This window comes from Podarcis raffonei, chromosome 7 (assembly GCF_027172205.1).
Source record: "Podarcis raffonei isolate rPodRaf1 chromosome 7, rPodRaf1.pri, whole genome shotgun sequence".
Classification (NCBI taxonomy): domain Eukaryota; kingdom Metazoa; phylum Chordata; class Lepidosauria; order Squamata; family Lacertidae; genus Podarcis; species Podarcis raffonei.
Window position 1 is genome coordinate 73,976,958 of NC_070608.1, and position 27,032 is coordinate 74,003,989.

The following is a 27,032-nucleotide window of genomic DNA, read 5'->3' on the forward strand; positions in this document are numbered from 1 at the left end:
ACTTTCTTGCTGATTTTTCAGTAGATGAAATTTGGATGGAACAGTTATGGTTTAAAAGCCAAACCTGCATTTTCTATAAACAACTGACATTTTGGGTGCCCTTTAATGGTACCCCAAAATCTGCCACCAGAGGTGAGCAAACTCACCATACCGAATTCCAGGGTCACCACTGAAGGTTTTCACAAAAATCCATTGCATGTACTCTGCAAACTAGGAGTCTTCCTACAATATTAACTGTATCCGAAACACTCTATTTCCCCCTATTTTGTCCAATCCTCTTTTAAAGCCACCCATTTTGGTGACTGTCATTGCCTCCTATGGGAGCAAATACCATAGTTTAATTTTGTGCTGCATAGTTTTCTCGAAAGTTACTTACCCCCCCCCCCACGTGTGGCAACTAGCATAGTACTTTGTGGCTGTTGCAGCTAGAAACAGACGTTTAAAGGGGGGAAAGGAACTTGTGGAAATGTAAGTTGGAACAAACCATGCTCTGGCCAGACAAGCAACCTAGTCCACGCGTCTGTGTTCCAATATCAGCACAATCTGTTGAATTCAGACTGGAAAGATTCACTCCAGATTGTGGAATGAAATGAAATCCTCTCTCATCCCTAGTACAAATAAATAATCTAATTAATTGATGTTTTAAATACTTATTATTTAACTGGTTCATTGACACCCTCCCCATTTTAAAAAACGATCGGTCAAATGCCAACTACAGGAGGGGTTTGGGTGGCGGTGGGACTTGTTTTGAAGCATTTCAGTGAATTTGACTGCTCATTCCTGTTGCTCTCTGCCAACTTGATAACCCTGTTTTTTGAAAGGAGCATTTCTCTTCTGGAAAAATAACTTTGCATGCTTAATGGCTTACTCCCGCTGACAAATGTGCCAGGCGGAACCTGCCTCCCTCCCACCCAACAATAGTTAATTGCCATCTGGGAGATTTGCCCACCGGAATCACTTTCATTTCTGTTCGGCTGGAACCTGAGTGTCCGTCTCTGTGCTTATATAGGAAAGCATGTGAAGTCCCCTCAGCATTGCATACTGTGAGCATCCCATAATGAAATAGGCTACATCCGTCGGCTCAATTAATCAGCCATAACCTGTTTGGAACGCTGATGCACCTTGGAAAAGGCAGCGTTGCAGGAATGTGTTTTGCTTTTTGAAATCATTAGAGGGTTTTGCACAGTGCAGAGCCCACCTTGCAAATTACAACCTCAGCTGCAACGGCAGATCTATTAATCTGGAAGAGATGACATTCCCAAGTGGCCTCGGTGCCTTTTGCGACTCCCCGGCGACCCAACTATCCTCCCGGTGCTTTCTCCACATGTAAGGAGTGTGCTGTGTGTTAATCAGGTCAACGATCATCCCACGGCTCGAGGGAGATGACAGAAACCTATCGTAGCTGCCACAAGATCTTTCAGACCTGAGCACGTTTTGTCAAACACCCCCCTTTTAAGCAATGGAGCTTTTGTACTCTTTCACTTACTCGGCTCCCTCCCGAGGATTCCAGCTTATCTTTCCTTCTCTCTCCTTTTTCTAGACAGTGAGGAGTTCAACGTCAACAGCAAAAGACAGCCTAGGATGCATCTCTACCTGGAGGGTGCTGATTGAAAACTTAAAGATTGTCCTCCAAATAACTGCTGATTTTGAACCAGTGCTTCCTCCTGTTAGCTTTGTCAAAAGCGAGGGTTTTCAATTAAGGTAAGTGCTGCGTTATCTGGTTGACTGCATCACTCTGAATTTTCTGCATTGAAAGTTCTAAATGAGTAAACTGACATTCTGCACTGCAGCAGCTCAGCTTGTTGTGTCAGGAAGGGAAAAGGGGGGAGGAATACAGGGGTTTAGTTTAGAGAGAAAGCATCCCAGAATAGAACTATTGTCTCTGGAGAACGTATGGTGATTTTGTTTTGTTTCTTACCTGTACCTGCCAAAGTGCAAACTCTTACAGGAGATATTTGATGACACTGGCAATCTTAGTAATCCCGTGGAACTGATTTGATACATGGATATATATGTCTGTGTACAGGCACATGGATATGACATGTAAAAAACACCTTATCTTTTCAAATATTGATTAGACAACATCACGAGCCCAATAAAGATCTCATAGTTTCAAAGTCTTGCAACAGAGGCAGGCAGAAGGGATTCAAATGCATGCCGGGGCTGGCTGTTTGTTCAGTGTTCTGGGTTGCAAATGAAGAATATGTGAGTTATATTCAAGGCATCTAGAAGTAGATATGAATTTTAGGTTTAAACATACAGCATCTTCCCTAATATTCCCCCCACCCCTTGCAAGATTAGCAGCTGAATTGCATTGGAGGTAGAGGGTGGAAATTGCTTCTGATGCGGTCGGGAAATGAAATCTATAGTTGTCAGCACTAATAAAGTGTGACATGAATAGTCATTTTGATTAAAAGGTCAGGAAGAGATAGAACAAAGCAAGCACGGTGGCGTGTTAAGAGAGAGAACTCTGCTGACAGTCGAGATGTTTTATTTGAGAAGGGGGCCAGGCAGGTGAAACCGGCATGTCCTGGAAGATTAACAATCTTTTTAAGTAAAAGTCTTCAGATGCTAACATCTGAGGCTGCTGCCGGGCAGCCAGCCGAATTGTGGCTGCAACAATGGCAAATCCAGAGATGTGTTCATCCCATTCTGGTTTGAACTAAGAGCTGAGAGATTTGTGGACTAGGGAAGTGGCAAAATGTTTTAAAGTTTGCCTAAACGTGAGAGTGCCTATGGCGTCGTCACCTTTCTGGTGCCTTTAAAACTCAGTTTTTGTTAGAAAACATTGGAGTGTGCCATACAACAAAAGAAAATGTTTGGTAAAGTCAGTGCAAATATAGCTCATGCAACATAAGTAACGGCATTTTATCTGCTGGTGGATTTCCAAAGTTGGCTAAAACCATTAACTATTTGCATGGAACCGAAAATGCTAATATATAACGTTTATGTAGTGCTTATCAGGTCTTCAGAATGTTCCACATATTACTTTAGTCATCTTTACAGCTGTCCTCTAAAACATACCTGCATAGTAGCATATTGTGGACAGACATTCAAGTAAGGAAGGGTTTGAGGCAAAAGATGCTTGTTTAAAGCACATCAAACACATGAACACCCAAATAATTCTGGGAACTGTAGTTTATCCCTCACTGAGCTATCGTTCCCAGTATCCTTAATAAAGTAGAGGATTTTTGGTGTGAGGGAGGGGGAAGGTGTTTTACATGTATGGTGTGCACACAATATAACCTTATGAGTTTGTTGTGCTATTTAAACAGTACTTCCTGGCTCATAGCTTAAACTTTTAGTCATTATAAAGCACAGATGGTCTACATTCCACATACTATACAATATTATTATTGCATAAGGCACACATATTCTTAATGAACATATTTCATACGTATTAAATTCATGCGCATCTTTTTTTCTTTAGGAACTCTTTTTTTCTTTTTTAAGAAAAGTAGGGACCTGAAGTATAGTTATTTCCCACCCACCCCCTACCATCTTGTGTGGAACATGCTTTGTGAATAGTTTTTACTTGACCTGCTCTTAAGCGCAGTTGCAGAACTGCATTGGAAAAATGCCATATGAATGCACTGTCCATCTGCCGTACTGGGGCACGGTAGTGACATGACAACAGGACAGCGAGATTGTGGGGAAATATGTAGAATGACTGGTGTGTATCCACAATCCAGCTGAAGTTGCAAAGGGACCAAAGAAAGTTGCTCAGACTATTTGTCCAACAAGCCCAGTAGGGTCTACTATGATTGGTAGTGGCTCTCCAGAGTCTTGAACATAATTATTTTCACATCACCTGCCACCTGATCATTTTACATGGAGATGCCAGGGATTACATGGAGATACAAGGCATCTGCTCTACCACGAAACTACAGTTTTGTGAATGGAGTCAAAGGGAGAAATGCAAATAAAATGTGCCATCAATTTCAGATTGAAATTGATGAGTCTTACAAGCACTTAATGAGGTTGGGATCATGTCCTATGTGTGTGTGGATTCAGCCATATAAACCACTGGTATAAAGCAGGCATAGGCAAACTCGGCCCTCCAGATGTTTTGGGACTACAACACCCATCATCCCTGACCACTGGTCCCTGTTAGCTAGGGATGATGGGAGTTGTAGTCCCAAAACATCTGGAGGGCCGTGTTTGCCTATGCCTGGTATAAAGAATGATCCTCTATCCGATGAACCAGTGGGTAGCATGCTCAGTTCAGTTGGTGTGGGGTGCAGTTTCTACTCTGCCACAGATAGTCTAGGTGGCTTTGTGAGAAGCATCTCTGTTTGATCTCAGTCCTCTCTCTGTCAGTGTATTTATTTATTTATTTATGTATTTATTAGTGTTTCCCATCCTCTATCTTTTATTTAAATACTTAAAAAAGGTAAAGGTACCCCTGCCCATATGGGCCAGTCGTGTCCAACTCTGGGGTTGCGCGCCCATCTCGCTTAAGAGGCCAGGGGCCAGCGCTGTCCAAAGACACTTCCGGGTCGTGTGGCCAGCGTGACAAGCTGCATCTGGCGAACCAGCGCAGCACACGGAAATGCTGTTTACCTTCCCGCTAGTAAGCGGTTCCTATTTATCTACTTGCACCCGGGGGTGCTTTCGAACTGCTAGGTTGGCAAGCGCTGGGACCGAGCAACGGGAGCGCACCCCGCCGCGGGGATTCGAACTGCCGACCATGCGATCGGCAAGTCCTAGGCGCTGAGGTTTTACCCACAGCGCCACCCGCGTCCCATCTAAATACTTAATGCCCTACAAACAATATTTTAAAAATATAAACTTTTTTTTTTGCTACTATTTTAAAATAACCCCACTTTTCCTGCAGAATCCCCTTGTTATGGGTGGGAACTATCGGTTGAAGCTGTAAAAAGTTGGATGGTGAGGAACAATCCAAGGATCCCAAAACAGTGTGTGGTGCCTCCAGACCCACCAGATGTATCTGAATTGTTCCTGTTGTTCCACAGCCTTTCCTTTCTTCCTGCCCCTCGCCTCCTTTGTTAAATAAATCCTACCTGTTGGGTCCCCCCCCCATTCCATTAAGTTGCTCACCATTCTTCACACCATATTCCTTTCTACAACATGGGGCTGGAGGCACTCTATGCTATTTTGGGAGCCGGGCATTCTTCATCATCCATCTTGCTACAATTGGAACCTATGCTCCATAGTTTACCCCACAATAAGAGATCACTAATGAAATAATGTTGTTGTTTCTTATAAAAAGGAAAAACAAAACAAAGGAGTGACAATTGAGCTCCTCCATTTTGTGGAAAGGCTTTGAAAATGGAAAGTGTTTCAACAAAAAGTCAATTAAAGGTGGGGTCTAGAAAGGCTGACCCTATGGCCCCATGGCTGCCACCTTTTGGAAATGATGGGGCACAGAGCACAACCTCCTCTGTTGATCTTTATGGGCAGGTACATGTGAGAGGAGGTGCAATCTCACATACACATAGCCCTGGCTCTTTAACAGCAAGGCTAGATAATCTTTTCCAGCCTGTGGGCCATGTTCCTAAGTTAACGTTGGTGGTGGGCAGGGCCACTGGGGTTGGGCCAGAACCAAAAGTGAGCTGAGCAATTGATGTAAACATTAACCTTTGTGCATAGGCTTCCAGCCTTCCACCTATGCACAAACTGGTGGCTTTCACACCTCATTTCCATACAGGAAAGCAAGAGGCATTCTCAAAGTGCAAGGACACATGCCAGCCAGGCAAAAGCAATCCAGAAAGACCCTAAGCAGGGTGGATGAGTGGTGTAATGAGATTCTTGAGGGCTAAGAGGCTACATTTGGGCATTTTCCCCCTGGTTTCCAATCCCTGTTTTAGAGCTTTAAAGGCAAAAACCAACTACTTGACTTGACATTACATTGCGAGACAATTCAATTAGTCCATCTTGTGAACTACCGTGAGGTCTCGGGCAGGGGCGAACGAAGGCGTCATGAAACCCGGGGCAGGTCGTCGCTGTGTACAGCGCAGCACATGGGCTGTACATAGCAGTTTGCTGGTGGCACTGCTCCAGCGCCATACGGACAGTGCCGGGATCCCTCCGTCACCACTACAGCTGCGAACGGAGGAGGCTCCACATGTGGCTGCGGCGGTGCGATGGCTGCTCGCGCTGCCACAAGCCCCTGCGGAGTGCCTTCTTGTCATTCCCCAGACATGGGACCCGGAGCGAACAGCCCTCCCACCCCTGTTGTGAGGCCACTGGTCTTGGGATGAAGGGTGATATATAAATTTAATAAATAAACTAAACTAGGGTGAATGTAATTGACTTTCTGCCCTTATGAATAGTTGAAGCAGAGTTCTGTGGTGGCTATCGTTTTCAAGTATTCTTCAAGAGTAGCCACACCTGAAGTAGATTTCAAGACTCCAAATGGAAGGAATATGTGTATGTGTGTGTCATGTAGATGGTTTGATGATTAAACAGTATAGAACTCCTGTTAAATAAATGAAGATGCTGAAATGTAGGTGGCAGTGGCCAAATCATAGTAGCAGAACTGAGAAAATATTGGATTGGACTGAGTCTGGCATGAGTCAGGCTCAATTCCCTACTCAGTGATGAAGCTCATTGGGCGATCTTGGGCTAATCACATCAATCAGCCTAGCCTAAACTGCCTCACAAGGTTGTTCTGTTGAAAAGGGTTCCCTTAGCTTGCAAAAAGATCAGGTTAAGCAGGTACCTGTATATAATATCATACAATATCATGATGATCGAGGATGAGCTGATGTGATCTGGGTGCCTAAAAATGTCACTAGCATATATCAACCCCATATAAATAATATTCAGGTATACCTGCCTTTCTTTCTCTTCTCCAAAATATCCACTCTTCCAAAGATGTATATACTTTGCTAAGGCAGCTTGAGTAAGCTAAGTAGCTCCTGATTTAACAATCTGCACTGAATCAAGTTTCATAAATAAACAATGCACCTTCAACATAATTAGTATATATTAATATACATGAGTCGAAGCATTCCTTCCCCAAAAGTTAATCAAAAGAAAACACCCATTGGTATCTCTCCCTCTCCCCCCAACATCCCCACCTTTCTAGACTTCAAAAATGAATATATCCTTCCATGGGATGAATTGTAAGAATTCCCTCCATATGTGTGCAATTTCCACATGTTAATTATATTACGCCTCTGATGTAATAGCTAATATCTCCTTAAACTTGCATGGGAGTTGCAGAATTAAGTGAATGTGAAACAGAACACTTGAGACTTCACACAATTTGGTTGGGGTGAAGGAATCTGCCGTATAGCCTTGAGAATGAATCACAGTCCACAACAATATTCACAGTATAAGAGCCTCTTTGCCCTCACTGGATGATGATGATGATGCAGTGTGGAGCCAAAGTTACTACTAGACATGCACCCCTCTGGTGAACATATAGCATTATGTTGAGCACAGTGGAGACATGTAGCTATGCAGGAACCTTCTTCCCATTTTTGAGAGGATGGTGGAGGAAGGATTGCAGAAGGTGGACTGTGTGTATGATTCCCACCATATTATATGCTGGCTTCTGTGCATGATTATGATTATGATTTATTCAGTTTGTATACCTTCCTAAACCCATAGGTCTTAGGGCAGTTCAGAGAATAAAATCAGAATAATACACCCACACGCTCCACTGTGTCTCAGCCAAGTAGCTGAATGAGCTATGTCCGAAGCTTCAAATGTCAGTGCAAATTGCTGCCTTGTGCAACACGCAGTTGATTTAAAATCTATATTCCTGCATGTTCCTAGTGGGTAATCCTATGGCAAGATGCAGCAGCTCCCTGGCTCAGGAAGGCTCGGCTAGCATTAAATCCTGAACCCTGGCTCAGCCAAAGAAACATAATTTGCTCACCTCATCTCAGTCACGGCCAGTGTACATTCCCCAAAAGGAGCAGTCTAGAGATGTGACAGAGAGGAGAGGAAACAAGGGAGACCTGGCTGGTCTAAGCCCATTCATCTCAATCATGTGACCTGGCAACCTGGCACAGAATGCTATTATAAAGGCTTGTTATCACTCTGCAGGCTAAGATTCAAATGAGGTTTGAATCTAGACCACAGCGCCACCCACTCACTGGAGTGTTGTAGCACCATCATGGCTAGTAGCATTTGATAGCCTGTTTAGATATAGATAGATATTGATAGCAAGACATAGATAGCAATAGGGTTACCAAATGTCCCCGGTTCCCGGGGACAGTCCCCAGATTTGCAGATCTGTCCCCGGACAAATTCCATCTCCGGAATGTCCCCAGATTTGAAAATCTGGGCTGCTGACTGCCACTGCCACTGCCAAAGGGGAACTGGGGACGTCCGGTGGTACAGACCTCCTGCCCCCTTTGCTTTGACTGATTGGGGGAGGCTTAAGAGTTGCAGGCAGGTGGCCGTTGCCCATTTTTTTAAAAAAGCTCCGCCTTTATGTTTCACAGGGTGCGAAAGAAGGGCTTTGCACCTTTATACAATATGCATGTGTGCTTGGGCCCAGGGTCTTTTGCCTCACCATCCCCACTACTGACTCCCTGTTGCTACACAACTTAAAGGGGGGGGGAGTGTCCCCGGATTCATTGAAAAAAATCTGACAACGATAGATAGCAATCTAGATAAAGATAGCAAGAGTGTGATGCTGTTGTGAGAGAAATGAGACAAAAAGAGACCCTAAATCACGGAAGCCTAGTGACTTGGATGTTGTTCCTTTTTTCTTTTGCACTACAACACAGGAAGACACACCTTTCGGGCTTCTATAGCCTTGGCAGCTATAAAACTCACAAAAGTTGCCAACTTCACAGAAAAAATGTTGTCTCCTTTTGTGCCATCATTTTTCAGAGAAGACAACTTATCAGGCTTAAGTGTTTAATGGCAAAAATAGGGCTGGGATAACTTTTACACTAAGTAAGTCTTAGAGTAGGGACTTGATTTCCCTAAGGCCTTTGCTGTAGTCTAATTGCCAGAGTTCCTTTTCCCTTTAGGCTCTTTATAAAAGTTCATAACTTGGAACACAGAATTATTTTCTGTTCTCAAAACATATAAACAAATGACTAGCTATTTCCTTAGCTGTACAGCATTTGCCTTCCTTGTGGGGAAAAAGTTAAATCATTGATGTTTCCACGTGTGTGCATGAGAGTGTGTGCGCACACACATACACACAATTTTTGTAAATTGCCCTGGAAGTTGTTCAGCTGAAGGGGGTGTACACAAATAATCTGAGTAAATAAACATGATGGAATCTGGTATGGAAAGCTCTTGGCCTCTGTTGCTTGAGGTGCTGACAGAGGAGAGGCTAGGACTCATCAATCAAAGTTTGGGACCTCAGAAGAAGTTTTCTCTCCTCATTGCCTTCAATCTGGTCCTCAGTGCTATTTTTAAGTGCTAAACATTTTGTGCCAGCTAGTGCAATGCCACTCACTTACTATGGGTAAGTTGTGTGTGGTGGTGAGGGGGCTTTTGTGTTGCAAGGACTCCCAGAGGCACCGTCTCAAGGGTGAGATTGATTGGAAAAAATTGGGGGAAATTTTTGCCCTTAACGAAGCAGCACCCCCAAGTGAGGCATTTTGCTTTTCCCCCATGGAAGTGAATTGAAACGATTTTCTTGTATGGGAGGAAACAGACAGTTGCATTTAGAACTCAGGTGAGGATTCCCTGCTGAGGAGACTCTTGTACAGTGGTACCTCAGGTTAAATACTTAATCCGTTCCGGAGGTCTGTTCCTAACCTGAAACTGTTCTTAACCTGAAGCACCACCTGAAGCTGCTGCCGTGCCGCCAGAGCACAATTTCTGTTCTCATCCTGAAGCAAAGTTCTTAACCCGAGGTAATATTTCTGGGTTAGCGGAGTCTGTAACCTGAAGCGTATGTAACCTGAAGCGTATGTAACCCGATGTACCACTGTAATTGAGAATCAAGGCTGCTCTGGTCTGCACAGCCTCATCCTGAGTTTTCCTTTGTGTTCCCCTTAAATTGTGTGGAATTTGGGGGAGCACTTTCTAATATCCTCTTTAGGGAAGTTTTTAATGACTGATGTTTTAATGTATTTTTAATCTTTTGTTGGAAGTGGCTGGGAAAACCCAGCCAGATGGGTGGGGTATAAACAACAACAACAACAACAACAACAACATCTACAGATTTCTTGAGGAGTGTTGTTGCTTTGTACCATAGATAAGCATTATTTGAAGTCTGTGATTTGGTCTTAAGTATTCCGTTATCTCAAGGGATGGGAAAATACATTGATTCTGGTTTCTTTCTCTCTGTTTCTCATTTTTTCCCAATTATAAGTTCTGTTTGCCACATTTCCACCTCGTCTTCCTGAAAACCATGAGCCAGAAATGCACAAACCATTAACCATCATTAAACCATCATTTGCACAATAAACTATCATTCTTTCACTTGTCTATTTGTGGCTTGTTGTGTCCAGTGGAACAGAATTGGTCGGGGGGGGTGTGTGGAATCAGTCCTAGTACCAAAATAAAAAATTAAAAAGTAGAAAAAACCCACATTATTGAAGAATCAATGATACTATAGAAGGTAGCTAGTCATGGAGATGGTATTGAGAAAGTTACAGATTGCAATAGCACATAATGGCTGCTCACTGAGTCTATGGCGGGGTGACAGCTGTGGCCCCCTACACCCCTGGCAACTAGGCCATGCTTACTCTCCAGCCATTGCTGGGGAATTCCCCTTGGCCAGAGGTATCAAGGGGCAGCCTTCCTGCCAAAGAGGGCGAATTTGAATGGGCCAATCGGAGGCCCCACTTGGAGGGTGGTGCCTTGCTGGCTGGCCAGGCATTGGCTGCTGCCCGGCCTAAGAGCAAGTCTTAAAAAGCTGGCTGTGCATGGCTACAAAATGCAATGGTACATAATGATCTTCCTTGCTGTTTTGCTGATGAATGTGCAGTGGACTCCACAAGAGCAAGCAAAACAACTTATTACGTTAAGTCTGCCCATAATTTCAGAAGCCTTTTCTGTTTTGAGAAATATGTGAAATTCATATATCAGCTGTTCCCCCATCATGTAACATTGCCTAAGAAGATCAATGAAGCTATGTAGTCTGTTCTGCTCTCAATTTTTCAGTCTCTTAGTTTTGTGTATTTTTAGGAGGACGTCAGAACGGGGGGAGGGGAGCTAACTGCAATGAACACAGGACTTGCTGGCTGCTTATATCTTTACTTCTGCCCCACCCGATGCTATTGAACTCCATCTCCCATCAGCCCCACCTACTATGGTCAGTGGTCAAGGATTGTGGGAGTTATAGTCCAACAACAGTTGGAGGTCCTTCCAAATCACATACATCTGCTTTAGAGGGTTTGACTCTGCTCCACCTTTGCCTCCATAGCAGTAACTACAAGCATTGCTTAGTCACATTTGGTTAAGGAAGTTTGAGGTGTCCTGTCTGAATAGTAAAGCATGAGCATTTGATAGGTTTCAGAATTGTTGGCAGAGTGAATTATCTGGCATGGTGCCGTCATTTTGGCTTAACTGCCACTCTTTCTAACATAGACAATCCAAGCAAATCAATGCAGGGACATGTCTGAGATGGGCCAGTCGAGAAATGGCATGACCTGGCTGTGGTTTGGAAAACAAACAGAACATGGGGAGCTATCTAAGCAGTTTTAATAGGTCAATTGGAAATGAGCACAGACAAAGAGGATTTAGAATATATCTTTAAAATCCCTCTTTCTCTCTCTTTGGGTGAAAGTTGTCCCACCCCCACTTTTCCCTCTCCTAAGCTTGTTATTTAAACCCACCATTTCAAGCATTTTGTAATTCCTGCAGGCATTATCTTTTGACAAACAATGAGCTTTTTCCCTCTCCTCCTTTTAGCACAAATGCTATGGAAAGGTCACTTATTTTAATCAACTCCCTTATCTCTGTAAAAGCCAGATGACATTTTTTGCCCTATTTCTGACCAATGAGCATGCATATTTTAAATCAGAAAGTTGCATACTTGAGTGTCTTGTGGAACGTCACCTTTACAGAGCACAACAATTGATAATGATATGGCCTAATTCAAAGGAGACACAAAAGTTCAGCTAATTGTCATTGACTTGAGATGGGCTTATGAATGTTAAAATGCCATCCAAATCAGTTCAACTTTAAACGTACTGGGCACATGGGCAGTTTTACCTACTGCATATGGGCTTTGACTTATACAAACCATGATGTGTGAATCCACCCTTGTTCCTTGGATTTTGAATCTTATGTGAACTTCGCTCCACAGGACAGGCTGGGGCATAGATCAATAGCAGAGCATGTAGATTCAATTTCTGGAATCTCCCAATTAAAGAATTTCATTCCAGGCAAGAAAACAAACAAACAAACCCTACTTCCCAAGCCATGGAAAGTTGCTACCAAGCAGATAAGACAATACTAGGCCAGGAGGACCAGTGAGATACCAAGGTGTATGCATATATTGGATTATGGTCTCAAACTTTTAATCTTCGTTTCCCCAGTAGTCAAGTTCACATGTTTTGGAGCATAGTGTGGGATGACCCATCCTTTCCATGCACACAGTTCACAAACCTACACATGTGAAAAATTAGTCCTCTTTTGGGAGAATTGAGCACTTTTACTCTCCCCTACCAGCTTTTGGCTTAGGCATATGTTGTGGTAGGTTCACTTCAATGTAGCTAGCCACTATCTGCAACTTGTGGCCTGGGTATGCTTCCTGTAGTAGAGGGATCAATTGGCCTTCTTCCACCATATATCCTTCAAACCATGATTAAATTGTGTGTGGACACTGATGATGAGCAAGACCAGTGTTTGAAGCTCCCATTGTTCTAGGTGAATTTTGCGACAGGGAATTTCATAAGCGCGAGCCGTTTCTGAGCTCTGGGCACAGTACTGTGCCTAAGATTTCAGATTAAAACTGCAAAGTGGAAGGAAACAGGACTTTTTTCTGCCTCCCCACTTCCAACTACTCTCTGAAGACAGGAAAAGAGACCTTTTTAAGAATATTAGGGGGGTAGGCAGGGGAAGGACTATACCATGTGAAAAATGAACATTATATTTTAGCTGCAGTTCATTTATTTTCAGCTTTGTATTCTTCTTTTAAAAAAGTGCACCTAGACATTGTGTTGTTGTGCCCATAGCCTAGGTTTAAGGTGCCATTTAGTCCCTAGCTTTCATATCTCAGCTACTAACACTGAGCGAGACTCTATGGATTATTCTATGGGCAGCATATGGTGGTCTTCACTTCATAAATAACCTGCCCTATACTAATGTGCTGCCTGGCCAATGGCTTTTGGAAAAAGGAAGAAAAGATATGGCTTGTATCTCTGCAGTAAACTACATGCTGTTCATGTAAGATCCTAGCTTCATTTCCTTGTCATCTGATTAAAAGGATCAGGTAGCAGTTGATATGACTAGATCTCTGCCTGAGAACCTGGAGGGCAGGGATAGTAGTCAACACAGGCCAAATGCAGGCAAGACTAAAAAGCCAAGGCTTGCTTTGGTTTTCCATTTCTCTGCCCCCCCCCTTTAATCTGGTTTTGTTAAAATTGCACATTTCGAATTGGTATTCTGAGTGGTTCAACGTGTATCTTTACTGCTGGCTAATTAAATGCTGAAGTCTCAGGAGTCTCCCAGGCAATATCACTTTCCCACTCCACACCCTCCTTGAGTGCCTTTGCTTGGTTGGAATGTGTTCTTGAACTGTGATAATAAGCCTCTTGCTCACCATGACGGACAGAGGTGTGTGCACATAGATATCTCATACTTTGGTGAGGCTGGGATGTAACCCACTGTGCAAAGGTATGTTGCATCCATGCCTCTGTTTGCACGCTGGTGGAAATCAGCCTCTTTGGTCTGCAATCTATGCACTGAAACTGCCCCCTTTTTGACTAGCACATGAGCTGTAGGGTGATTAAAAAACAACAACCTTATTTAAGAGCACATTTTGTTGGGAGAGGAGATCCTGGGTGCAGGTAGCTGAAACTGAAAGCTCCAAATGGAAATTGCACTTCTTGCAAAACAAAAAAAAAAAGGGGGGGTGTGCAGTGAGAACCTTTTGCATCAGTTCAAACAGATTCTGCTGATAAGTTGCACACTGCAAAGAGAGAAGAAGGAAATCTTGAATTCAAAGGACACATAGGAAATGTTTTAAATAGTGTGGCCGGCGGGTGGAGGGGAGGGTAGCATGGAAGAGATTTTAATGCAGATCCACAAAATGTAATGTATTTTACTAGCTTCAGTGCCCCTCAAGGCAAACATTTGAAAAGGAAGGGGAGACTATAACATCAAGATAAATGTTATCAGTAGGACCTGGGGATAAACAAAGTGCAAAGATAGTAAAGAAATATTTCTTGTCAGAAATGGGTAAACACATTGTTCACCAAGTCTATGTTACTTTAGAGAGCTAATTAGATGCTAAGATTTCCCCTTTCCAGATAAGACTTTGCTCTTGGTAAGTGCTGTTTCTTTGGCCAAAATAACAAATATAAAAACACACATTATTGAATGAAATGATTATTTATCTTTGGGACTTAAAATAAGCTATTGTAAAACCTAACAATTTCTATAGGAAAATAAATAAATGCAATTAGAAAACATTTTTGGTATTTGGATCTAGCAACATATCCCCAGCACGCCTATACTTGTCCATAGAGGAACCCCTGAATATTTCAGATGTCTCTGGGAAATATAATTCCCATCACGTAGGAAGTGAGCCTGAGGCTTGCCTAGACTCATTCCCTTCCCAATGCCCAGCGATCTAAAGTTTTAACATATTCACCAAGTAATTTCATCACAGGAGAATGAAATTCACCCTTTATTGGTGAAGACACTAGAATCAGAAGATGGCTCATTCCCTCAGGATGTCTTCATTAACCAACTATGGACATTGGGTCACCATCACTCTGCCCTCCTCCTCCCACTGAAATTAGGTTTGAAAGAAGAATACTTTCTTCTTTCCCCCAAAAAAAACCTAATCTTGATGCAGGGTGTATGAATGTTTGGCCATGCTGTGTGTAGAACATGTGGGGTGTGTGCAAGTGCCTGTGTGGTGCCCACAACACTTTCCCAGTTGCTCACCAGGTTGATAACTCCTGCTGCAGAAACACTTTTAAATTATGCTTCACGGCCTTTACTCAAAAAGAGTGCCTAATGCTTTTATTTTGTATGATGCTTTGCAGTATTTTAGAAACTAATATTTTTTTTCCTTGCTCGGCTTGTGAAAGTTGAACATTTGTCTGCTTATACCAATGTGGAATAGATTGTTCAGCATCTCTGCATAGTGCCATGGAAGCAGATTCATGAAAGGGCTGTAGGTCAGTGGTTAAACATCTGCTTTGCATGCAAAAGATCCATGGTTTAGTCCCCAGCATCTCTAGGTTGGTCTTTGAGAGATCCCACTTGAATACCTGGAGAGCAGGTGTCAGGCACTGTAGATAATACAGACCTAGAGTGGTCAATGGTCTGACTCAGTATAAGGCAGCTTCCTACACTTCCATGGACTAATATGGGATGTATAGCTGGCATATGTAAATATCCATTGATGCACACGTTGCATTGGATCTCTCCCTTCGCCCTTGTTTATATAGGTATAAGGTGTGTGGCATTAGTACCAATTCTGATGAACAGTGCAAAAATAAAATCTATGCTTCTGTGACCCATGCACACACATACACATATGGCAGGTAGAAAGAAGAAATTATTAGGTACTTTAGATCATCCACTCAGAAACTTTAAGCTAATGCTACAAAATGCTCAGCAATACTCAAAATGGGGAACTTGATAGTTTCTAAGAAGAGCAGGAAGAAGCAATTTTCCTTAAAAACAACTGATAGATATAGGTGAAATTATACACCTCCGATTTTACTCCAGGGCATTAAGAGCCTGCAGCACCTCAGCTATATTAGCTTTTATTCCTTGCATTTCTTCCATTTATAGCCACTTGCCTTCCAACAAACATGAGACATTATATTATGAGGCTATGTGTCAGTCCCACATGGTAGGTTATAGGAGAAAGGGCTTTGATCAAGGCCATTGCTGTGTGCTTTGTGGTTGAGGATTCAAATCCAGGTCTTGGTCATGACCAGCACTCTGTTCAGTGTACCTGGGGATGGAAGTCCAACTTCCATCATCCTTAAGACCATTGGAGGCTGATGGGAGTTGTAGTCCAACAACATCCAGAGGGCCACAGGCAGTGGTGAGGTGTTGAAGAACAGAGCTGTGTGTGCCCCACAGCCTGCCCTATGTTGCCTAAACTAGATTTCTGTCCTCAGCTGTGATGGAGGACCCCACTATGTTCAAGAATTATTCAGCTGCCAGTCCAATCAGCTTCTGAACATAGAATAGGGTGAAGGAGTCATCTTGTTCTTTGACTCGGGCAGCACAACGTCTTGAGCTGGACTCCCCGTTTCTAGAATCATGGAGTATCATTTGGTCTACCTTATGGATCCATGGAACCATGATGGAGAAAAGAAATAAAATTGAAATCCATGTATATTCAGGAACTAGACTTTAGGCTTCAGAAGTTTCACTTGTGGAAGTACATCCGCATCTCCAGTTGCTCCCCTTCAGATTAATTCACACTATCTTATTGTATGTGATGGTTATGTTGTGAAGCTGACTTTTATAAAATAATAATAATAATAATAATAATAATAATAATAATAATAATAATAATTCATGATTATGATGCTGGTGAATACTCTGATACATCAAGATTATGGCTGCCCATAGCTTAGCTAGAACCCACTGGTTGAAAGATAGCAGTCCCAGAATGTTAGGTTATCTGTGACTTCACTAGATTTATGGTACATCAGGAATGCAAAAAGCATTGCCATTATTTTTTTGCTCATTTCTCAAATGCAGTCCCAGAACTTCTGAAGTGACTTCTACATACCTTTCATGGGTTGCAAGAAGTCATGTCAAACCTCACACTTGTACACACAGGAGTCAGAACATGTTATTTTGCACTCTTTGTGTAGCACAGTTCTGCTGTTGCATTGCCTAGTCACATGTTTTCCTAAGATCTTTATGTCATATCTGTTTGACTGACTGTCATTATGCTATTTCAGTTAAGTCACAGCTACTTAAAATGGGATTTTCTAGAAAGGAGCAATGAAACATCTTCTGCTTCCTGATGCTGTGAAAACAAAAACTAAAGTATTAAACATTTCCTTTATCCTTGCCTATATTAAATTGTTAAGGTGGGAGAGATGAAGGAAGGAAGAAAGAAAAAAGAGGGGGAGGGAAGATGTATGTGTTTGCCACTTCACACAATATACTCATTCAAAATGTCTATTCTTCCACTGTAAGATCAATAGCCGGCAATTCGTTTCTTTTAAAAAATACACTTTGGTATAGTGAACTTCACAATGGTAGATACTGTAGATAGAAGGATGCTGGTAGAAGCTTTCAAGTCACAAAGGAATAACAGAGCTTCAGCATCCATAATATAGCTCAGAGCATCATTATTTCAATATGAGGATTAATTGTGAAAATGATTATGTTAGTTTTCAAATTATTCAGATCTTAATTACAACTGTGTTGGCCCAATTAGTTTGAAACACAAGGCTAATGTTCGGGTTCGGTGGCTACTTGGCATCTGTGCAGAAGTGAGAGGCATCTGTTACCGGGCGGTAGAGTGATTGGAAGTGTCAACTTGCCAGCTGCAAAGTCAGGAAAGCTCTTTTTAAAAACAAATTTGAGCCAACATAATGGTTTAGCACACTTCGGCACAATGGGTGGGAGATTTAGCGCTCATTTCACACACATAAGGAGAATGCGTCACAGAACCTAACTGGAAAACATCACAGAATAATATTGGAAAGACACTGTGATAACAGGTGGAAGCCTCTGACTCTGCTTGTGAGAGATTTTGGGTCCCACTGATGCCCTGGAAATTATTATTTGTAGTCTGCCTTTTTCTAATAAGGCTCCAAGATAGGTAACAAATCTCTGTTCCTCACAGCTATGCACTCCACCTGTCACCTTCAACTGGAACTGGAAAGACAAAGGCAATTGAGGAAAATCTTTGAACATGGGGCATTTCAGTGTGTGCTGCTGTTTGATTTTTGGTTCAACTTATGCAAAGTGCCACATGACAGAATTCATTCCCACATAGAGGGACACTTCCCCCAGCTTCCCATGAAATAAGGTTCCAGAGTTTTGGAGCCACGAGTTAGAAAGCCCTGCAACTTGTGCTTGCCAGCCTGACCTCAGAAGGAGATGCCACACTCAAGAGACTTTCTGGGCATATAGAAGATGGTTGTTGGTATCTGTCTTGTTTCAAAATATAATGGAATGCACCTCTATCAAAGTGACCTCCTGGGGGACCAAGCCTGAGAAGTGTGCATGGAGGTCTTTGGCTGCCCAGATGACAAGACCTCAACCTCATTGGTGTGGTCTAAAGGAAAGCATCCAAGATAGTGGGGAGGTTTATATGGGGGGGGGGAGCCATTCTCTTGGGTAGGCAATGCCCCATTTGCCTATGGCTTTAAAGATCAAAACCAGCACCTTGAAATGGGTCCAGAAACAAGCAGATAATTAATGTGGAGCAGTTTGAGAATCAAGGGCTCTTCTGAGAATGGTATAAAAACTGGATTGTACACACAGTACAGTTGGTGTTTCCAAACCATCTTTAAGAGGTGGCTCCACAGAGAAACTACTACAGTCCTTCAAAGATGATGTATTGCCAAGCATGAATGGCAGAGTTTGCTTTTTGTTGAGCAGACTGCAGATGGAAAGATGGGCATGGTTGCTAGGTACCATAATAATAGAAAGATGGAATTGAATATTGTGAGTGATTAGCACATGTACTGTCTTTCTTGGAGAGGAAAAATCTCGTTAAGAAGCATTCGTTAAGATCTTGTAATACCGACTTCCTTTGGTTCTACATGTTTTTAGGGAGAGAGAGAGAGAGAGAGAGAGAGAGAGAGAGAGAGAGAGATTATGAATTGCAGAATTTCAATTGTTTAAAGCCATGAAATTCAGAATGGCAGGGAGGGGGGTTTATGTCTTTGACAATTGAAACCAATCTTGGTAACTTCTGATATTGCCTTACTCAATTGAGGATATTAATTGTATTGCAAACTTTATGGTGACATGCTTAATATTAATGTGTTATTAACATTTAATGAAAGAGCATAAACTTTGCTGAAAGGTAATCAATTGGCAGCAAGGCAGGAAAAAGACGAACACTAATAGCAGAAGCAGGATTGCATTGAGCACTAATTCATTCACTTTTGACCTAGTTTTTATTATGGATCTTTTGTCAGCAATTCTGCATGGTTTGGGGGTTCTTGTTTTTTGTTTGTTTGTTTGTTTACTCATAATACAGAAAGTACAGATGGAAGAGTGTGTAGGTTGCTTTTCCTTGGATAATTTTAATTTATTAGATCTTTTAAACAGTTCTTACAGTGTAAGGCAACAATTTAAAAATGCAGTATTAAAACCTGTTAGACTGAATGACAATCTAAATAATTGCATGGGTTGACATATAGTAGGATTCATCCAATTCTCTTGACATACAAGGTGTCAATGGCCAGGCTAAAGAGGTGTTGCTGTTTTTAATTTGCATGCAATGCATGAATATGTTGGTGCAATGCAATGGTATATGAGCTGGACTTTGAGCAGAGATGAAATGTGTGGAATAACCAGCATCATATAACCAACATTCTTGATTCTGATTAATGCATGAAGGGGTTAATGCCATAGAGTAAGCTGTTACAACAGGCTTAGCAAGGTCACTCCCTCTCACCTGGGGAGAAAGATAAGCAAGGTCTTTTTTTTTCACCTTTAGTCTACTTGTGTGTAATGAGGTCTGAGCTGGTTGCTCCAAGCTCTGACCACATGGTTCTTACAAGACTCTCTTGAGCTCCTGTACCAATAATCTAGGAAATTTTGCCACTGTAGCTAAACCAAGTTTTACTGCCTGTGTTTTCTAATCACATGAATCTGACCTTTGAAGAGTTTGTAAGTAAACCAATTATTATCTGTCAGTGAAGCTCAGATGCTGACAGGAGGAGAAGAAGCAGGCACAGGGAGAGGACAGTTAACAGCAGAAAGCAGAGAGGAGGGGGAGAGCAGCTGTAATCTGAGCTCTGACCAAAGGGACAGACAGATGTGTGAGAACTACAATAGTGGGCAAGACGTTGGAATGCAGGAAATACGCTCTGCCAAATCTCGTAGGATTTCAAAAGTGGCAGAGATGCGCGAAAGATACCGGAAGAGAAGGTGGGGGCTTCTGTGCTGGGGAAGCGGGAGGAGCTCAGTTTGAGTAACTCCGTCTTCTGGGGAGGACAATGAATAGAGGAGCTCTGTCTTAGTTTGTTGTTTTTGCAATAAATCTGAAATAATGAACAGCCAGAGTCATCTCACGTTTGTGGGAGAGACCAAGCCGTAACATTATCTTAGCCAATGTGTGATATGAGAAGAGGGGAACTTTGGAAGGTACTTAGGTGATATTTTAGGTCTAACAGCCTATATTTTCATGCTTTACTTTGCTGCATATTTTGTTATTTTAAATCTTTGCTGGGGTTTTCTCACCAAAGAGTACTTGCCCCAAACCTGGATGTTGACATCCAGGGAATCCTCCTTTTAATGGAAGTAATGTATGTACATAAATATTGGTTTCTTTTAGAGATACAAATATTTATCCTTCAAGTATATTTCCATTTTCCTGCATTTTAGCATATGTTTGACAAAACATCTACAAAAGTAGATACCTAATGCTTTCTTTTCTTTTTTGTAATGTAGATCTAAAGCATTGCCTATAATATGTGCATCAACCCAAGCTGGAGTAACTGAGCTCCTTATTGCCAGTTCAAAACAGACAGCAATGCAAGTCTGAATCACTGTTGTGGATGACAAGCACAATTAGTTTAATTGTGAAATAGCTTGTGCAATTTAACTGTCACCTTTTTTATTTACTCAGATATAATGCTGTAACCATATTCCTATCAACAAGTGCCTATTTGTTCAGTTTAGCTCAACATTACTTGTTTTCTTTGCCTACCTTTGCTTTGAAAGTGCTAAAAAACCCCATAATTTCCCCCAAGAGGCCCACCTCAGACAGTCTTCAAAAGTTTCCCTCAGTAATGTGGCACCACCACAAGAAGCAGACATCTGGCTTGCTGAATGGACAATATTAACTGACTCCACAATGGATGGATTTTATGTCATTGTGTAATTCATTTAATTTAAAAAGAACCCAAAAAACCCACACTGTTGCATCTCTTATCTTTTAAACTTTTTTTTTAAAAAAATAAACATCTTTATTGAAAGTTCAAAAAGTACATAATTATATGTGCACTAAACATGGTGAGATGTAAATAAAAGAAAAAGAGAAAGACAACCTGTGTAGAACAGAGAATAAAGGTGGGAGGGACCCAAAACTATATATCTTACAAGGCTGTTATTGTACTTCACCAGGTCTTAACCTATTGCAGTATTTATAAGAATGAATTCCAAATATTATTGAATTTGTCCATGGCAGGTCTGCATTTACAGTGGTACCTCAGGTTAAGAACATAATTCATTCTGGAGGTCCGTTCTTAACCTGAAACTGTTTTTAACCTGAGTTACCACTTTAGCTAATGGGACTTCCCGCTGCGCTGCCGCCACACGATTTCTGTTCTCATCCTGAAGCAAAGTTCTTAACCCGAAGTACTATTTCTGGGTTAGCAGAGTCTGTAACCTGAAGTGTCTGTAACCCAAGGTACCACTATATATGCAAGTTGTTCATATGTTGCAAGTTTGTATAAGTTTTCAATTCAATTGTAAATCATTTTAAACTTTTTAAATAAAATGTATCAGCAGCAGCCTCAGGCATTAAAATGGGGGTGGGGGCAAAAGATGTGTGCTTTAACAAAAAACATACACAAATGTGCCGGTTTGTGGGGGAGCAAAAAAAATTGTTGCCTCCCCAGTTTCCTTCAGTGCAACTTTGCACCCCCACTTCCCAGCCCCACTGGGTTGTTTGACTTTTGCTTTTTCTATTAATAGGGTTTGTGTTACTTGGGGTGGGACATTGAGAAATGTCTCTTCATGTAAGATGTTTCTGCCTTGTAAAAGTTCAAGTGATAGGGCTGCATCTAGTGGTGGCTTTGCACTAGTGGAAGCATGAGGCACCCCTATTTCCACCCATCTCTCTTATCAATATCAGCTCTCTATGCCATATCCAGCACTCCAGCAGATAATTTCTCAGTCTTCAGAACTAGCTCCTGGAAGGCACAGTAAGGCTGCACTAGAAGTTGTTGTTGTTGTTGTTGTTGTTCATTCCATTTCTACACCACTTTAAATTTTAAGAAAAAAATATCAAGTGGTTTGCAACCTAGGTAAAGGTAAAAGCACCACTGACCATTAGGTCCAGTCATGGCCAACTCTGGGGTTGCGGCGCTCATCTCGCTTTATTGGCCAAGGGAGCCGGCATACAGTTTCCGGGTCATGTGGCCAGCATGACTAAGCCACTTCTGGCAAACCAGAGCAGTGCACGGAAACGCCGTTTACCTTCCCACCGGAGCAGTACCTATTTATCTACTTGCACTTTGATGTGCTTTCAAACTGCTAGGTTGGCAGGAGCAGGGACCAAGCAATGGGAGCTCACCCCATCGCAGGGATTCGAACCACCGACCTTCTGATTGACAAGCCCTAGGCTCTGTGGTTTAACCCACAGCGCCAGCTACAGTACATTAAAACATCAAATGAAATAATCCAAAATGAAAAAGTACAGAAGACAAATATGTATAAATTCAAAGCATCATAATTAACTGGAAACTAAAATATTATCTTAAACATTTCAAAATAAAACATTGCAAGGGAAGTCATTTAAATGCCCATGTAAAACAGCATAATTAGCATGCAAATGAATATTATCATGGGCATAGAGTGTATCTGTTGCTGCCAATCCTGTCAATGGTGGTTCATGGCAGGCAGTGGCTATGGAAGTTCAGGCTCAAGGACCACCAACCAAAAATGGGTCTCTGGCCTTTATAGCAGCCTCAGCTTTTGTAGCTGGAGTCAGTCACCAACCAAAAATGGGTCTCTGGCCTTTATAGCAGCCTCAGCTTTTGTAGCTGGAGTCAGTCAGGGCCCTCCCCTCCCTGGCCAGATGGGGAAAGGCCTGCAAGGCAAGTGTTCCAAAGCTCACAGCCAAATCAGCAAAATATCTGGTACCCTGTCTTGAGGAAGCTGAAGCAGTTCAACCATTGGATAAAGCCCTTGCAAAACCACCTCACCATAGCTGGCCCAAGACATTTTGCCACTTGGGTCAAAGGGCATGATGGTGCACCCCCTTCCATGTTCAGAAAGTGACTGGACTGAGAGCTGACTCAAACTTCAATGCTGGCAACAGGATAGCAGCATTCCCCGGCACACCTGATGGCAGATGGCTAGTTTAGGGGGTTGAAAGCAGGCCACCTGACACACCTATGATTGCCGTCCAGAAGAGGGGAACAGTGCTGCTGGAACTCCTCAGCTTTTGCTACCCGAAGCAGTTACTTCCCTCTGCACAGTGGTCACACCAGCCCTGCAGTTCACTAGAAATGTATTCATGTTCTGGAGCTGAACATGATGTAATGGAAACTGAATTTTCACATCTGGTTGTGAAATCCTCTACTCTCTTACTTGAAATGTAAGGCCCATTGCAACTTCCTTGGAGATAAGCAGACATAGGATTCTTCCCAGAAAGTGGGAAGTATTTTTTTTTTTTTTTGCTTTGCAGAGTCTCTTTTGTAAAGAGAATATCAAGCAGATTCATTGCCAACGATAGTACTGATGGCAAACTAAAGCACAGTCCACACAGTGGGATTGGGGGGTGATGAAGAAAGCACTCCATAACTCAGCAGTGATCACTGGGCCATCTTACTTACATCCATGTGATGAACACTAGCAAAGATCCAAAGACTTTAACCTCTGAGCTCCACACACTTTGCTTGATGAGTATAGATGGTGGATAAAATGTTCAGTACAGCTATTAAGGGTTTCGTCCCATTGTCTCATAGTGGCTGAAGCTGTAAGTCACCTGCAAAATTGCTTGCCGTTTTAAATCAACCAGACAATAGGAACGGCCCATGTATACTTTTACTAAACAACTTACCAATTCAAGTGGGCTGCCTGAGCTGCAAGATGTGAACTCTGAAGTGATAAAGCATAGCATTGCTTCGGTAAAATGGAATAAGAAATCATCTTGACAGAGCCTAGATCTTGGTCTGGGCTGCTGAATGTACTTTTCTCCCCTCCCCCTTCCCTTTCAAGGTCGATGTTCCCTATTTCATGTGGAGTACATCTTGTATGACAGCACGGGAAGAAAAGCGGGCAGGCTGGGTTAATGCATTTGGGGTCAAAATGGACTCACAAATGAAGGAAGGCAGCACCCATGAGAAATGGGACTGACACCCCGGCAGTAAAAGTGATTGGTGATTAAACCTCAGCTGCCTGGAGTGCATACAAAAGTCACGGGGGTGTATGTGCTTGTGCACAAGATTTTTATTTATTTATTAATGGGGTGATATTTGCTTGACAAAACCTCCACAGAATCTTCTGCACATACATCTATCAACCACATTAGTCTTCCATCCCGCTTAGGGGTAGCATGCATGATCCCTCCTCTTCCTTTTCCAACGATTTTGCAAGGTTGATTAGGCTGAGGAGTAGTGATTGGTCCAAAGCCATTCAGGTAATTTTATGGCTGAATGAGAGTTTGAATCCTTGCCTGTCAAGTGTTACAACCCTATCCAGTATCCATCACTAGTGCTTTATTTAATTTTTGAAAATGAATGCTTTAAAGAGAGTTTGTTTGTTTTAATGGATTTTGGAGGAAACATTTAAATACGTGCAAAACTCCTTTTCATTGCGAACTTATTTTGCTACAATATGGGAGCAATCCTTTGTACAAGAAGCTGACATAAAGCTCACCAGTATAAATTAAGCTGGTTTAAAAATACACCAGCTCCAAGCCCATAGTCAACAATGTGGCTGCTGCTGTTTGAACCTGGCAGATGGAAAACAAGCCTTGAAAATAGTGTTCTATGCTGGGTTGATGGAATATTCCCCGAACCATAGTAGTATCCAACCCTTTCCCCCAATAAGTGACTTCAGGTTTCACCCTGGCCTGCCAAGTACCACCTGTGAGGAAGGATCGGTGATAATTTCTGTTCAATTAGCATGTCAAGGCAAGCCTGTCTAATTCACTGTAGAGCTGGAAGGGACCATGATGGCCATTTACCCCAACCCCTTGCAATGCAGGAATCTTTTGCCCAATGTGGGGCTTGAACCCCTGGCCTTGAGATTAAGACTCCCATGCTCTACCAACTGAACTGTCTTAAAAATTCACACATATCAGAATTTTGCAAGGCAATTCTCCAGCCAAGTGGTGCGTACATAAATGAAAATATTGGGGTGAAGTGTGCATACAAATGCATGTCTCTCTGTGTGAAAGAAAATAACATTAAAATGCATTGTGTGGGGAGGAATCACTTTGCAAAAATGTGTATATTCGAAAAAAATGCATAGTAAAATGTGTGTATTAGACAAAATTGCATTAAAGTGCTGAGCAATTTTCATGTGGACTTTTAAAAGAAAAAAAATCAAACTAATGTGGAAATGTGGAGAATTAAAGTTAAGGCTCTTTCCATAGTTGGCCTCATTGCCTTCTACCCCAGCAGTCCCAATGAGTACCAGCCTCCACTGATTAGTGGCTAGATCAAGACCTACCTTTATTTTTTTTTTAGTCTGAGGCCATAAGGACCTGCCTGCCTCTGCTGCAGAACCTTTGCTTGGATTCATCATCTATTCGCAAAAATTTCTGGATGTTGTGCTCTTTGGTTGCCTGCAATAAAACATATTGGCTTTGCTGCAAACTTGATCAACCCAAAGGGGGCTGACTTCCAACATTCCTGCTTTTGCCATGAATATTTATTAAACTAGTTGAAATCACATCTCTCCAAAAACTGGACATGGCTGTGCTGTATCTATCTCTTTCTATACCACAGAAGAACAGAAATGACTCGGGGCTGATTTGAGCATCACCTATATTTCTGAGTATGGCAGCTGAAGGAACAAATGATGGAAGAGTTATTATGCCTCTGCAGGCCTGCTCATAATGCAATGGTAGAGAACCATTTGCTCAATGATAAATTTACCATGGTGAATCTATAGTCCAATCTGGTGTCCTCCAGATGTTTGGGACTACAGCTCCCATCAGCCCCAGTCAGTTTTTAATAAGGAGGAGCATTGAATCATGCACTCTTTGGACTGTCATTTGTAGTCTTAAGTGGCAGAACCCAGGAACAGTTTTCTGCCATTTTATATGCTGTATGTGTGGACTGGTGGGCATACAATCATAAGGGGTGTTAGTTACCTGCAGCATCCATTTATGGGTAAGGATTTCACAATGGCCCTGATTCCCTGGCTAGATGGGTAATTTTTGCCTGTATTCACTCATGATTTGATGTTAACGAGCGACATTGATCATCTCACCCACAGCCTGATCTGATCACTCCAGAATTCATTTTAGTACCTTAACCAGTGGTTTTAAACCAGTTCCTGACATCTTTGGTTAAAAGGTTCAGATAGTAAGTGATGTGAACGACCCTCTGCTGGACACAACTTATAAAGTTGCAGTCAATCAGAATAGACAGTAGATGGACCAAAAGTTTGATTCAATAGAAAGTAACTCCATATGTTCAGCCTGACAGCTTATTGCAATCACCTTGATTCATTTCCTAACTTGACTATAATAGGATAAGCCAATTAACCTAGTGCGTGTGTGTTTTCTTACTTTCAGAGGAAGTTCTACATATCACGTTTCAGGTGTTTTTTTTTAAATGAAGCCCGGAGACCATTTAATGAGTATATTTTTGATCTCCTTAGAGACTTGTTCTGCCAGGTTGTCATTGCTGAACTTTAGTTACTAGAAAGTATCTGGCAGCTGTTTGAAACGAGGTCAACAGCTGAGAAGTTAAAGGCCTATCAGTTTGGAAAGTGAACATGTCGGCAAGTTCCCCTCCCAACTGTTTGGGTAAATACCATACAAAGAAAGGTCGTATTCTGCCCCACCTTTTAAAAATGAGATGAGAAGTGTCATGGAAAGCTGTAAGTTAATT

General features: G+C 42.1%; 1 protein-coding gene across 4 annotated transcripts in view; it reads left to right on the forward strand.

Moving 5' to 3' along the window:
• CDH12 (cadherin 12) overlaps positions 1–27,032 on the forward strand; it is a 671,646-nt gene that overhangs the window by 399,722 nt on the left and 244,892 nt on the right. For 2 of the 4 annotated variants that reach the window (XM_053397110.1, XM_053397109.1), the window contains one exon: positions 1,541–1,701. The gene's annotated coding sequence lies outside the window, so the exon portion shown is untranslated. Of the gene's footprint in view, positions 1–959; positions 1,044–1,100; positions 1,327–1,540; positions 1,702–27,032 lie in introns of those variants that run through there. The other 2 variants (XM_053397112.1, XM_053397111.1) reach the window with 2 other exon arrangements.